The sequence below is a fragment of the Heterodontus francisci genome, chromosome 6 (genome assembly GCF_036365525.1).
Source record: "Heterodontus francisci isolate sHetFra1 chromosome 6, sHetFra1.hap1, whole genome shotgun sequence".
In the NCBI taxonomy this organism is placed as follows: domain Eukaryota; kingdom Metazoa; phylum Chordata; class Chondrichthyes; order Heterodontiformes; family Heterodontidae; genus Heterodontus; species Heterodontus francisci.
The window spans coordinates 115,847,043-115,859,106 of NC_090376.1; the positions used below are offsets into that span (position 1 = coordinate 115,847,043).

At 47.3% G+C, this 12,064-nt stretch overlaps 1 protein-coding gene across 2 annotated transcripts in view; it reads left to right on the forward strand.

The window, feature by feature from the left end:
* Positions 1 to 1,427: 1,427 nt before the first annotated feature.
* LOC137371483 (gap junction alpha-5 protein-like) overlaps positions 1,428 to 12,064 on the forward strand; it is a 66,948-nt gene continuing 56,311 nt past the window's right edge. For both annotated transcript variants that reach the window (XM_068034152.1, XM_068034153.1), the window contains exon 1: positions 1,428 to 1,488. The gene's annotated coding sequence lies outside the window, so the exon portion shown is untranslated. The remainder of the gene's footprint in view (positions 1,489 to 12,064) is intronic.

The window sequence follows — 12,064 nt, forward strand, 5'->3', positions numbered from 1 at the left end:
TCTGTAGTTGGCTCTCTTCCCCTGGTTGCTGACTGCAGGGGTCTGTAGGCTTGGAGGGTCCTCCAGTCGCCGATGGTTTTCACTTGACGTTTTCTGGGGAGAGAGGAGACAGGGGAGCAGCAGCCTTCTGTGCTACTCTACACTCAATTACTCTTTTTATGCTTGTCTGTGGAACAAAAATTCCAGTTTCTTCAGAGATGAACAAATGGTTACATGGTTCTCGCTCCCGTTTGCTTTTAATGAGGTCCAAAATTTAAAACCTAAAGCTTTGCTGAGGTGCAGTTGGCACTGTTTATCCCCTGGAGGGACGTCTCCATTTATGAATGCCTCGAGATAGTTTGGAATGTCCTGCTAATGAGGATGATCGGACTAATCTCATTTAGCCAAAGCATTGTTCTGGTTGGACTTCTTGTTAGACGTTTTGTTTCTAGTTCAATCTCCTGGTATTTCAAATGTAAAATTGTAGTGGCCATCTTGGCTGCTAGTTTTTTTTTAAGTTAACTTGTAGGATTGTTTGCATTAAGAGCCTGAGGTAAATTTCCAACGGAGTAAATTAAATATTTTTCATTTTCACATCGGGTTTTTCCTGACACTTGCATTTGTTCTTAAGATAATTTGGCATCTTGAGTGATCTACTGTGTTCTACAATCAACAGGCCTTTAAATCTTATGCTAACATCACCTACCACACAGAAAAATATCCTCTTCGGCTGAAACACCAAACTCAGTATGTACAGTGCACTTGCACCCAGTGCTGGCTTACAAGACGACTGGTTCCTTTCAATTTTAAATGGGCCTGTCGCCCGACTTGGGGCGTAAAAATGAGACCAGCTGCACACCGAAACATTTACAGCACAGCATGAGGCAATTCGGCTCATGATATCTTTGTTGATTCTTTGCAAGTGCAATCAAAACTGATCCCCACACCTGCGGTTTCTTTTTTTTCTCTTCCTTCAAATATGTATCCAATTTAAGCAGCAATGTTGCTGCCTCAAGTATAAATATAACACAATCTGAAGAAATGTCCCCGAACTCGTCTCCTCATTCTCTTGATTCCAATTTTAAATTGATCAGTCCGTTCACTGACTCCATAACTAGGAAAAAGGTTTTCCTACGCACTGTATTGTCATAGGAAAGTTAGGACAAAGTCTGGTTAATAATAGCGTGTCCTTATTTAGTGATTGTAATCCTCCACCTTGGGATCGCAGTGTATTTATAAATTACAATTGTTAAAGTTTGATTTCCGTTTGAAATTCTTCCAACATGTAGACAATACTTTATGAACGGAATCGAAAGGAAATAAAAGTAAGCATTCGGGAGAATGCATTGTGATTAAGACTACATTTGATTTGAAATCATAAAGGAAAAGCCGCGCAGCTGCTTCTCTTCGTCACTGAGCTTCCCACTATCCCTTTCTCCGTGAGACGCTCCACAGTCTCCAGACCTGCAGCCAGTTTGGTTAACATTTGCCTTCTCAGATGCGACTCAGGTAACCACAGCTCCTAAATCTTAACATCACTCGCGGGGGCTTGTGTTGCTGGAAGGTCAGTTCCAAACGGATTCCGTATTCAAACGAAAATTTGTGGTTGGAATTAGACAATTCTCACCGTAGCCTAAATCTAAATATTTGCTTAATATAAGTTCATTGAAAACAAAGCAAGCATGGAACTTCTCTTTATTACATAATTTGTAAGTCCCACCAAAACTACAATAAGGGCAACTTTTAACAGTTGCCTTGAATGTTCCACGGAGACAAAAGATTGATTTGCACCAGTCGGTGTTTGGGTTCAGTTTCGTTTTGATACATTTGGCCTCAAAAACATGTTTTAATATTCAATATGGTGTTGAACTAACACCACACAATATTGAGTTTTACAGAAGTTGACATAATTTAACATCTAAGGTTCAAATCACTAAAATAGTTTGAAATGCAATGTTATCTGCATTTAAAACATGTTGTCTAAATGCATTGATTATTTAATGTGTTTTTGTTTGATTCTGTTTTTTTTAAATTTGGCAACAGAATTTCTGTCTAACCAGAAAAAGTGAGAAGAAAATTATCAAATCTGTCTAACCTTGAAAAATTTTGAAATCAATTCATGGCACAAGAAGACATGGGTACTTGAATGTGAAACCATCCGTTTCACACCCCAACTATACTTGATGAAGTTTTACAAACATTTATTTATGGGCGTTACTTGAAGTTTTCTAATGTTTTAAATAACCTACTGTGCTTTATTGCGGGGTGCTGAAAATGGGGACTACAGTGAACAATGGAAATCTATCTGGCTGCATGGGGTGATTTAGTGGACTCATACAAACCTGTCTGCAATGTTCCCTCTAAACCAGGGTTGTCCAACCTTTTCGCGTGGGGGTGGGGCACATTACAATTTTTGTCTTACATTGGGGGCCAGTGGGGCAATTTTTGAAAGGTAAAGTAAAGGCATTAAAATGTATCTTACTGTTAATCAAAACAGCAACAAATGTACATTTTTGTGAAGAAGCTTTAGATGAGAAGACTAAATTATTGACTTACTTTCTTGATAACCCTCTCTCCCTGTATCCCTCCTCTCTCTCCCTGCCCCTCCCTCTCCTCTCTCTCCCTGCCCCCCCATCAGTTCCCCCCCCCATCTTGCCCCCCTCCGCCACCCCGTCCTCCCTCCCTCTCTGCCCCCCCGTCCTCCCTCCCTCTCTGTCCTCCCCTCCTTCTCTGTCCCCCCCTCTGTTCCATCCCCTCCCTCTCTGTCCCCCTCCCCCTCCCTCTCTGTCCCCCTCCCTCTCTCAACTCTCTCTCTCTCTCACTATCCCTCCTTCCCTCCCTCTCTGTCCTCCCTCCTACTGTCCTCCCTCCCTCTGTCCTCCCTCCCTCCCTCCCTCTCTCTGTCCTCTCTCCCTCCCTCTCTCTGTCCCCCCCCCCCTCTCTCTCTCTGTTCCTGCCCTCTCTCTCTTTGTCCCTCTCTCTGTCTCCCTCCCACCCCGGAGCCCCCTCCCCCTCTGTCTGGCCCTCCCTCTCTCTTTCTCTCTCTCTCTCTCTCCATCTCTGTCTCTCTCTCTCTATCGTCTCTCTCTCTCGGCCCCCCCTCTCTGCTCCCTTTCACACACTCTCTCTGACAGGTGCAGAGAGTGGGAACACACAGCAGATGGTTGATAAGTTTAAAAAAAAACATTTGAAGTCAGTTTAATAGCTGGCAGTTGTTGACAGTGGGTACAACCGTTCCCCAACTTTGGACAGATTCAGGGTTTCTCGGTGGGCTTTTAAAAAACCCTGAATCTGTCTGAAGTTAAGGAATGGCTGTGCCCACTATCAGCAGTGAAATTGACAGCGCGATGTTTTTAAAAAGGCCAGTCTGCAAGAAGAAGACAAAAGGAAATTTCTCAACTGCAATCACGGACCCATGGTGAGGATGAGGAACGGCCCCAGTGTAGTTACACCTGCGGGCCGGATGGAAACCTTTGGTGGCTGGATCCTGGCCCGCGGGCCATATGTTGGATAACCCTGCTCTAACCGTACAGGAACCCGAATGTCCCCATGCACAAGTCGGCCCCTTTAAATTAACACGTGCGCAGCTGCGCAAAATAATTAAAGGGGCTAAGCACCTAATGAAATCATTCACACGCTCGAAAAAATTCGAGGGAACATTTCCTGTCTCTGTGCCTGATTGTAGTGGAGACATGGAAACTTGTCTTTATGTGTCTGGTACAGTGGCGAGATGGGCACTTTTCTGTCTACCCAGGTCTGATTTTGTCTTCTGATTCTATGGATCAGAAACCCAGCATCGCCATCACTTCTGGGTCCCAGTCCTGCACCGCTGCAGCAGCATGCAGGCGTTGCAATTTTAATATGGAAAACAGTTAATTGCCCAATTAGCAGCGGCAGACGCAGGAAGAAGATGGGACACAGGCAGCAGCGGACCCAATTTGAAGGGCAAGTGGCACCTGCTGCTAAGGTTGCCGATCATCCTAAAGGATGGATGGAGGAGCAGAGAATAGGGAAGTGAGAAGGGAGGGGCCCCTGTGCAAGGACAGCCCTCTATTTTTCTGTTGCCTCACCGCAGGTGATGCTGGAGGTGGTGAGTAAGTAAAGAAGCATCCTGGTTCCTGCCACTGTCAACAGAAAGCCTGCAAGGCTTATCAAGAAGGCATGGCTGTAGGTGGCTCATGAGGTCAGCAGTAGAGAAATGGTGAGGAGAACTGGGTGTAGTGCAGGAAATGTTTCAATGACCTTCCCCGGTCTGGACAGGTGAGTCAAAAGATAGACCCAGATGGCACGTCTCCTGGTCAGCAATTAGCAGAGTGCAAAAGAGAGGGGCATCCTGAGGGTGCATAGAGTTCTCCTCACCATTAGAGAGATGTGTGCACAGCAGCCTTGATGGCCAATATGCACAGGTCAGAATCCTGGTGATGTTGGACAGGAGGCTAGAGTGCAGACCGCAGCAGTGTATGCAGATGAAAAGCTGCGAGTGGTGAGGGAGAGAGGCATTGTCTTAACAAATGTGACACTCTTATTCAAGAAAGGGTGTAAGGACATTCCTAGTAACTACAGGCCAGTCAATTTAACATTAGTTGTGGGTAAGGTTTCAGAGACAATCTTTCTTTGGCCTCATTGTCTCGAGAGACAATGGGTAAGTGCCTGGAGGTGGTCAGTGGTTTGTGGAGCAGCGCCTGGAGAGACTATAAAGGCCAATTCGAGAGTGACAGACTGTTCCACAGGCGCTGCAGATAAAATTGGTTGTCGGGGCTGTTACACAGTTGGCTCTCTCCTTGCACTTCTGTCTTTTTTCCTGCCAACTGCTAAGTCTCTTCGACTCGCCACTCTTAGCCCCGCCTTTATGGCTGTCCGCCAGCTCTGGCGATCACTGGCAACTTCAAAGTTCTTTTTTTTCAACTTTCCCTTACGGTACTAACTCCCACGACTTGTGGTCAATGTCACAAGACTTCATGTCACATTTGCAGACGTCTTTAAAGCGGAGACATGGAATGCTGGTGGGTCTGATACCAGTGACGAGCTCGTTGTACAATGCGTCCTTGGGGATCCTGCCATCGTCCATGCGGCTCACACGGCCAAGCTATCTCAAGCGCCATTGGCTCGGTAGGGTGTATATGCTGGGGATGTTGGCCGCCTCGAGGACTTCTGCATTGGAGATACGGTCCTGCCACTGATGCCAAGTATTCTCCAGAGGCAGCGAAGATGGAATGAGTTGAGACGTCGCTCTTGGCTGACATACGTTGTCCAGGCCTCACTGCCATAGAGCAAGGTACTGAGGACACAGGCTTGAAACACTCGGACTTTTGTGAAACAATAATCAGGGAAAAAATCAACAGGGACTTGGAGCGATTTAAGTTAATTAAGGAAAACCAGCACAGATTTGTAAAAGGCACATTGTGCTTGGCTGATCTGATTGAATGTTTGAATAAAGTAACAGAGAAGCTTGATGAAGGGAAAGCAATGAATATTGTCTGTATGGATTTTTAAGAAAGCATTTGACAAAGTACCATATAAAAGGCTTTTTAACAAAATTGAGGGTCATGGAATAAGAGGGTCAGCTTGGATAAAAAAATTGGCTTAAGTTCAGAAAACAGCGAGTCATGAAAAAGGGCTGTTTGTCAGACTGGACAATGCTCAGACCACTGTTTTTTTAAATATATCTAAATAACTTGAATATTGGAGGACAGAGTAACTTTTCAAAATTTGCCGATGATACCAAACTTGGAGGTGTGTGTGGCAGACAGTGAGGATGAAATCAGTTGGCTGCAACAGGACATAGATAGGCCACATACAGCAAGACCTGGACAACATTCAGGCTTGGGTTGATCAGTGGCGAGAAGAATGGTCAGACACGGGCAGATTGAATTTAGGTTGTGTTTGCTGACAACGCAACCGCTCGGCTGCGGAGTACTGGAAAATGCACAAATGCAGCCTCTCGACAGCTCAGGCAGCTTCCAGTAATAAAAATGGTGCTACTCAATTTGACACAAAAAAACTAATTGAACCCAAACCCCCTCATCCCTCAATAGCTGTGATCGCTGCCTCCACACACCACCCACCCAACAGTACCCGGCTCGCTCTCGCGATCGCCGCTTCTGTTCCCCGCTCCCTCCTGCGATTGCCACCTCAATCATCACATGCAGTTTCCTGCTCCCTCCTGCGATTGCCGCTTCTCTTCACTGCTTCCACCCCTCCCGTCTGCTCACTCGCTGCCTTGAGAGGCGGCAGGAGTGGGTGAGTGGGCGGGGTGCTAGCGGCGAGGCAGGATGCGAGTGACAGGATGGAGCAGCAAGAAGGGGGGGCATGAGAGAGAACGGCAGGAGAGAGCAAGGAAGAGAAGTGGTGATTGAGGCGCCAATTGCGGGAAGGAACAGCGTACTGTTGGAGGGGATGGAGGCGGGTATCGCGGCCATTGAGGGGTGAAGCAACACTCGGATGTCATTATGTCTGACATCATTAATTGGTGACATTAACATGTGCATGCGCGGACCCATACTGGCAAGCTGGCAAATGTTCAGATGCACGGATGATGTTTTCAATCGCTGTGCGCCAGCTTTGCATTGCCAGGAGACACTCAGTTGATTTTAATACAGAGAAGTGTGAGGCGATGCATTTTGGCAGAAGCGATAGGGAGAGGGAATATATACTGAATGGTACAGTTCCAAAGTGTTTACAGGAACAGATTAAAACGTTTAAAACCTACCTCTTTGACCAAGCTTTTGGTCATCTGACCTAATATCTCCTTATGTGGTTTGGTGCCATATGTTGTATCAAAATGCTCCTGTGAAGAGCCTTGGGACAAAAACAGAAAATGCTGGAAATACACAGCAAGTATGCAGAGAAAAATAGTGTTAATGTTTCCATTTTTCTGTTTTTCTCTCCACAGATGCTGCCTGACAAGATGAGTATTTCCAGCATTTTCTGTTTCTGTTTCAGATTTCCAGCATCCACAGTATTTTACTTTTGTGTTAGTGCTTTGGGATGTTTTATTATGTTATACATGCAATATAAATATAAGTTGTTGGGCAGCTCGATATTCAGGGAGGATGGGAGCTTTCTGGATCATATGCTCCAGGTGGTGGCCACTCCACAGGCAACAAGAGTTCAGGATAGTGGATGAGTGGCCATTCAGAACAGTAGGAAGAGGCAGGAGGTGCAGAGGTCTTCAGGGTATCTGCCACTCTCAAACTAGTACTCAGCATTGGAAATTGCTGGGAGAGACGATACCTTGAAGAAATGCATCCCAGACCATGGTACCAATGGGCAAGGGACTGCATGGGAGGAAACAGCAAAGAGCAGAAATGCAGGCAAAATAGGAGATTCCATAGTTAGGGGGTTGGGCAGGCATTTCTATAATGGTCATCGTGAGCCTGCATGGTGTGTTGCCTACCTGGTGCCAGGGTAAAGGATATCACAGAGAGGGTGCAGAATAATCTGCAGGGGGAAGGGAGTGAGCCAGAGGTTGTGGTACACATTGGTACCAATGACATAGAGGGCAGGTAATGAGGTCCTCTGGTCAGACTTTCAGGAGCTAAGGAACATACAAACATAAGAATTAGGAGGAGTAGGCCACTTGGCCTTTATTTGGCTTTACTTTTATTCATTCATGGGATGTGGGCATCGCTGGCCAGGCCAGCATTTATTGCCTATCCCTAATTCCTTTTCAGAAGGTGGTGCCTTCTTGAACCGCTGCAGTCCATGTGGGGTAGGTACACCCACAGGGCTGTTAGGAAGGGAATTCCAGGTTGTGACTAGTGGTGTTCCGCAGGGATCAGTGCCTTTGCTGTTTGTAGTATATATAAATGATTTGGAGGAAAATGTAGCTGGTCTGATTAGTAAGTTTGCAGACGACACAAAGGTTGGTGGAGTTGCGGATAATGATGAGGATTGTCAGAGGATACAGCAGGATATAGATCGGTTGGAGACTTGGGCGGAGAAATGGCAGATGGAGTTTAATCCGGACAAATGTGAGGTAATGCATTTTGGAAGGTCTAATGCAGGTGGGAGGTATATAGTAAATGGCAGAACCCTTAGGAGTATTGACAGGCAGAGAGATCTGGGCGTACAGGTCCACAGGTCACTGAAAGTGGCAACGCAGGTGGATAAGGTAGTCAAGAAGGCATACGGCATGCTTGCCTTCATCGGTCGGGGCATAGAGTATAAAAATTGGCAAGTCATGTTGCAGCTGTACAGAACCTTAGTTAGGCCACACTTAGAATATTGCGTGCAATTCTGGTCGCCACACTACCAGAAGGACGTGGAGGCTTTGGAGAGGGTACAGAGGATGTTGCCTGGTCTGGAGGGCATTAGCTATGAGGAGAGGTTGGAAAAACTCGGATTGTTTTCACTGGAATGACGGAGGTGGAGGGGCGACATGATAGAGGTTTACAAAGTTATGAGTGGCATTGACAGAGTGGATAGTCAGAAGCGTTTTCCCAGGGTGGAAGAGTCAGTTACTAGGGGACATAGGTTTAAGGTGCGAGGGGCAAAGTTTAGAGGGGATGTGCGAGGCAGGTTTTTTACACAGAGGGTGGTGAGTGCCTGGAACTTGCTGCCAGGGGAGGTGGTGGAAGCAGATACGATAGCGACGTTTAAGAGACATCTTGACAAATATATGAATAGGAAGGGAATAGAGGGATATGGGCCCTGGAAGCGCAGAAGGTGTTAGTTTAGGCAGGCATCAAGATCAGCGCAGGCTTGGAGGGCCGAATGGCCTGCTCCTGTGCTGTACTGTTCTTTGTTCTTTGTTGACCCAGCGACAGTGAAGGAACAGCGCTATAGTTCCAAATCAGGATGGTGTGTGACTTGGAGGGGAACTTGCAGGTGTTGGTGTTCCTATGCATTTGCTGCCCTTGTCCTTCTAGTTGGTAGAGGTCGCGAATTGGAAAGTGCTATCGAAGGAGCCTTGGTGCGTTGCTGCTTTGCATCTTGTAGATGGTACACACTGCTGCCACTGTGTGTCGGTGGTGGAGGGAGTGAATGTTTGTGGATGGAGTGCCAATCAAGCGGGCTGCTTTTTCCTGGATGGTGACGAGCTTCTTGAGTGTTGTTGGAGCTGCACCCATCAAGGCAAGTGGAGAGTATTCCATCACACTCCTGACTTGTGCCTTGTAGTTGGTGGACAGGCTTTGGGGAGTCAGGAGGTGAGTTACTCGCTGCAGGATTCCTAGCCTCTGACCTGCTCTTGTAGACACGGTATTTATATGGCTACTCCAGTTCAGTTTCTGGTCAATGGTAGCCCTCAGGATGTTGATAGTGGGGGATTCAGCGATGGTAATGCCATTGAATGTCAAGGGGAGATGGCTAGATTCTCTCTTGTTGGAGATGGTCATTGCCTGGCACTTGTGTGACACGAATATTACTTGCCACTTATCAGCCCAAGCTGATACTGTCCAAGTCTTGCTGCATTTCTACACGGACTGCTTTAGTATCTGAGGTGTCCTGAATGGTGCTGAACATTGTGCAATCATCAGTGAACATCCCCACTTCTGACCTTATGATTGAAGGAAGGTCATTGATGAAGCAGCTGAAGATGGTTAGACCTAGGACATTACCCTGAGGAACTCCTGCAGTGATGTCCTGGAGCTCAGATGATTGACCTCCAACAACCACAACCGTCTTCCTTTGTGCTAGGTATAACTCCAGCCAGCGGAGGGTTTTCCCCGTGATTCCCATTGACCTCAGTTTTGCTAGGGCTCTTTGATGCCGTACTCGGTCAAATGCTGCCTTGATGTCAAGGGCAGTCACTCTCACCTCACCTCTTGAGCTCAGCTCTTTTGTCCATGTTTGAACCAAGGCTGTAATGAGGTTAGGAGCTGAGTGGTCCTGGCGGAACCCAAACTGAGCATCACTGAGCAGGTTATTGCTAAGCAAGTGCCGCTTGATGGCACTGTTGATGACACCTTCGATCACTTTACTGATGATTGAGAGTAGGCTGATGGGGCGGTAATTGGTTGGGTTGGACTTGTCCTGCTTTTTGTGTACAGGACATACCTGGGCAATTTTCCACATTGCAGGGTAGCTGGACTAGAACAGCTTGGCTAGGGACGCAGCAGGTTCTGGAGCACCAGTCTTCAGTACTATTGCCGGAATTTGGTGAGGGCCCATAGCCTTTGCACTATCCAGTGCCTTCAGTCGTTCCTTGATAGCACGTGGAGTGACTCGAATTGGCTGAAGTCTGGCATCTGTGATGCTGGGGACTTCAGGAGGAGGCCGAGATGTATCATCAACTCGGCACCTCTGGCTGAAGATTGTTGCAAATGCTTCTGCCTTATCTTTCACACTGATGTGCTGGGCTCCCCCATCATTGAGGATGGGGATATTTGTGGAGCCACCTCCTCCATTAGTTGTTTAATTGTCCACCACCATTCACGGCTGGATGTGGCAGGACTGCAGAGCTTAGATCTGATCCATTGGTTATGGGATCGCTGAGCTCTGTCTATCGCATGCTGCTTATGCAGTTTGGCACGCAGATAGTCCTGTGTTGTAGCTTCACCAGGTTGACACCTCATTTGGAGGTATGCCTGGTGCTGCTCCTGGCATGCCCTCCTGCACTTTTCATTGAACCAGGGTTGGTCTCCTGGCTTGATGATAATGATAGAGTGGAGAATATGCCAGGCCATGAGGTTACAGATTGTGGCTGAGTACAATCCTGCTGCTGCTGATGGCCCGCAACGCCTCATGGATGCCCAGTTTTGCATTGCTAGATCTGTTCGAAATCTATCCCATTTAGCTCGGTGGTAGTGCCACACAACACGAAGGAGGGTATCCTCAATATGAAGGCGGGACTTCCTCTCCAGAAGGACTTTGCGGTGGTCACTCCTACTAATGCGGCAGGCAGATTGATGAGGACGAGGTCAAGTATGTTTTCCCCTCTTGTTGGTTCCCTCACCACCTGCCGCATACCCAGTCTAGCAGATATGTCCTTTAGGACTCGACCAGCTCGGTCAGTAGCGGTGCTACCGAACCACTCTTGGTGATGGACATTGAAGTCCCCCACCCAGAGTACATTCTGTGCCCTTGCCATCCTCAGTGCTTCCTCCAAGTGCTGGTCAACATGGAGGAGTACTGACTCAGCAGCTGAGGGAGGGCGGTAGGTGGTAATCAGCAGGAGTCTTCCTTGTCCATGTTTGACCTGATGCCATGAGACTTCATGGGGCCCAGAGTCGATGTTGAGGACTCCGAGGGCAATTCCCTCCCTACTGTATACCACTGTGCCACCACCTCATAGAGTCATAGAGAGATGCAGCACTGAAACAAGCCCTTCGGCCCACCGAATCTGTGCCGACCAACAACTACCCATTTATACTAATCCTACATTTAATCCCATATTCCCTACCAGATCCCCACCTTCCCTCAATTCTCCTGCCACTTACCTACACTAGGGGAAATTTACAATGGCCAATTTACCTATCAACCTGGAAATCTTTGGCTGTGGGAGGAAACCTGAGTAGCTGGCGGAAACCTAAGCGGTACGGGGAGAACTTGCAATCTCCGCATAGGCAGTACCCAGAACTGAACCCGGGTTACTGAACCTCTGCTGCATCTGTCCTGCCGGTGGGACAGGACATAACTGGGGATGGTGATGACAGTGTCTGGGACATTGTCAGGTATGATTCAGTGAGTATGACTGTCAGGCTGTTGCTTGACTAGTCTGTTGGACAGCTCTCCCAACTTTGGCACAAGCCCCCAGATGTTAATAACGAGGACTTTGCAGGGTTGACAGGGCTGGGTTTGCTGTTGTCGTTTCTGGTGCCTAGGTCGATGTTGGGTGGTCCAACTAGTTTCATTCCTTTTTATTGACTTTGTAGCAGTTAGATGCAACTGAGTGGCTTGCTAGGCCTGTAACCTGAACTCCACATTCCCACCTGCCCCCAATTAACCTTTCAGCCCTTTGCTTATCGCAAATCTATCTACCTCTGCCTTAAAAATATTCAGAGACTCTGCTTCCACTGCCTTTTGAGGAAGAGACTCTCGACCCTCAGAGAAAATATTTCTCATCTCTGTCTTAAATGGGCGACCCCTTATTTTTGAACAGTGACCCCTAGTTCTAGATTCTCCTAAAGGGGAAACATCTTTT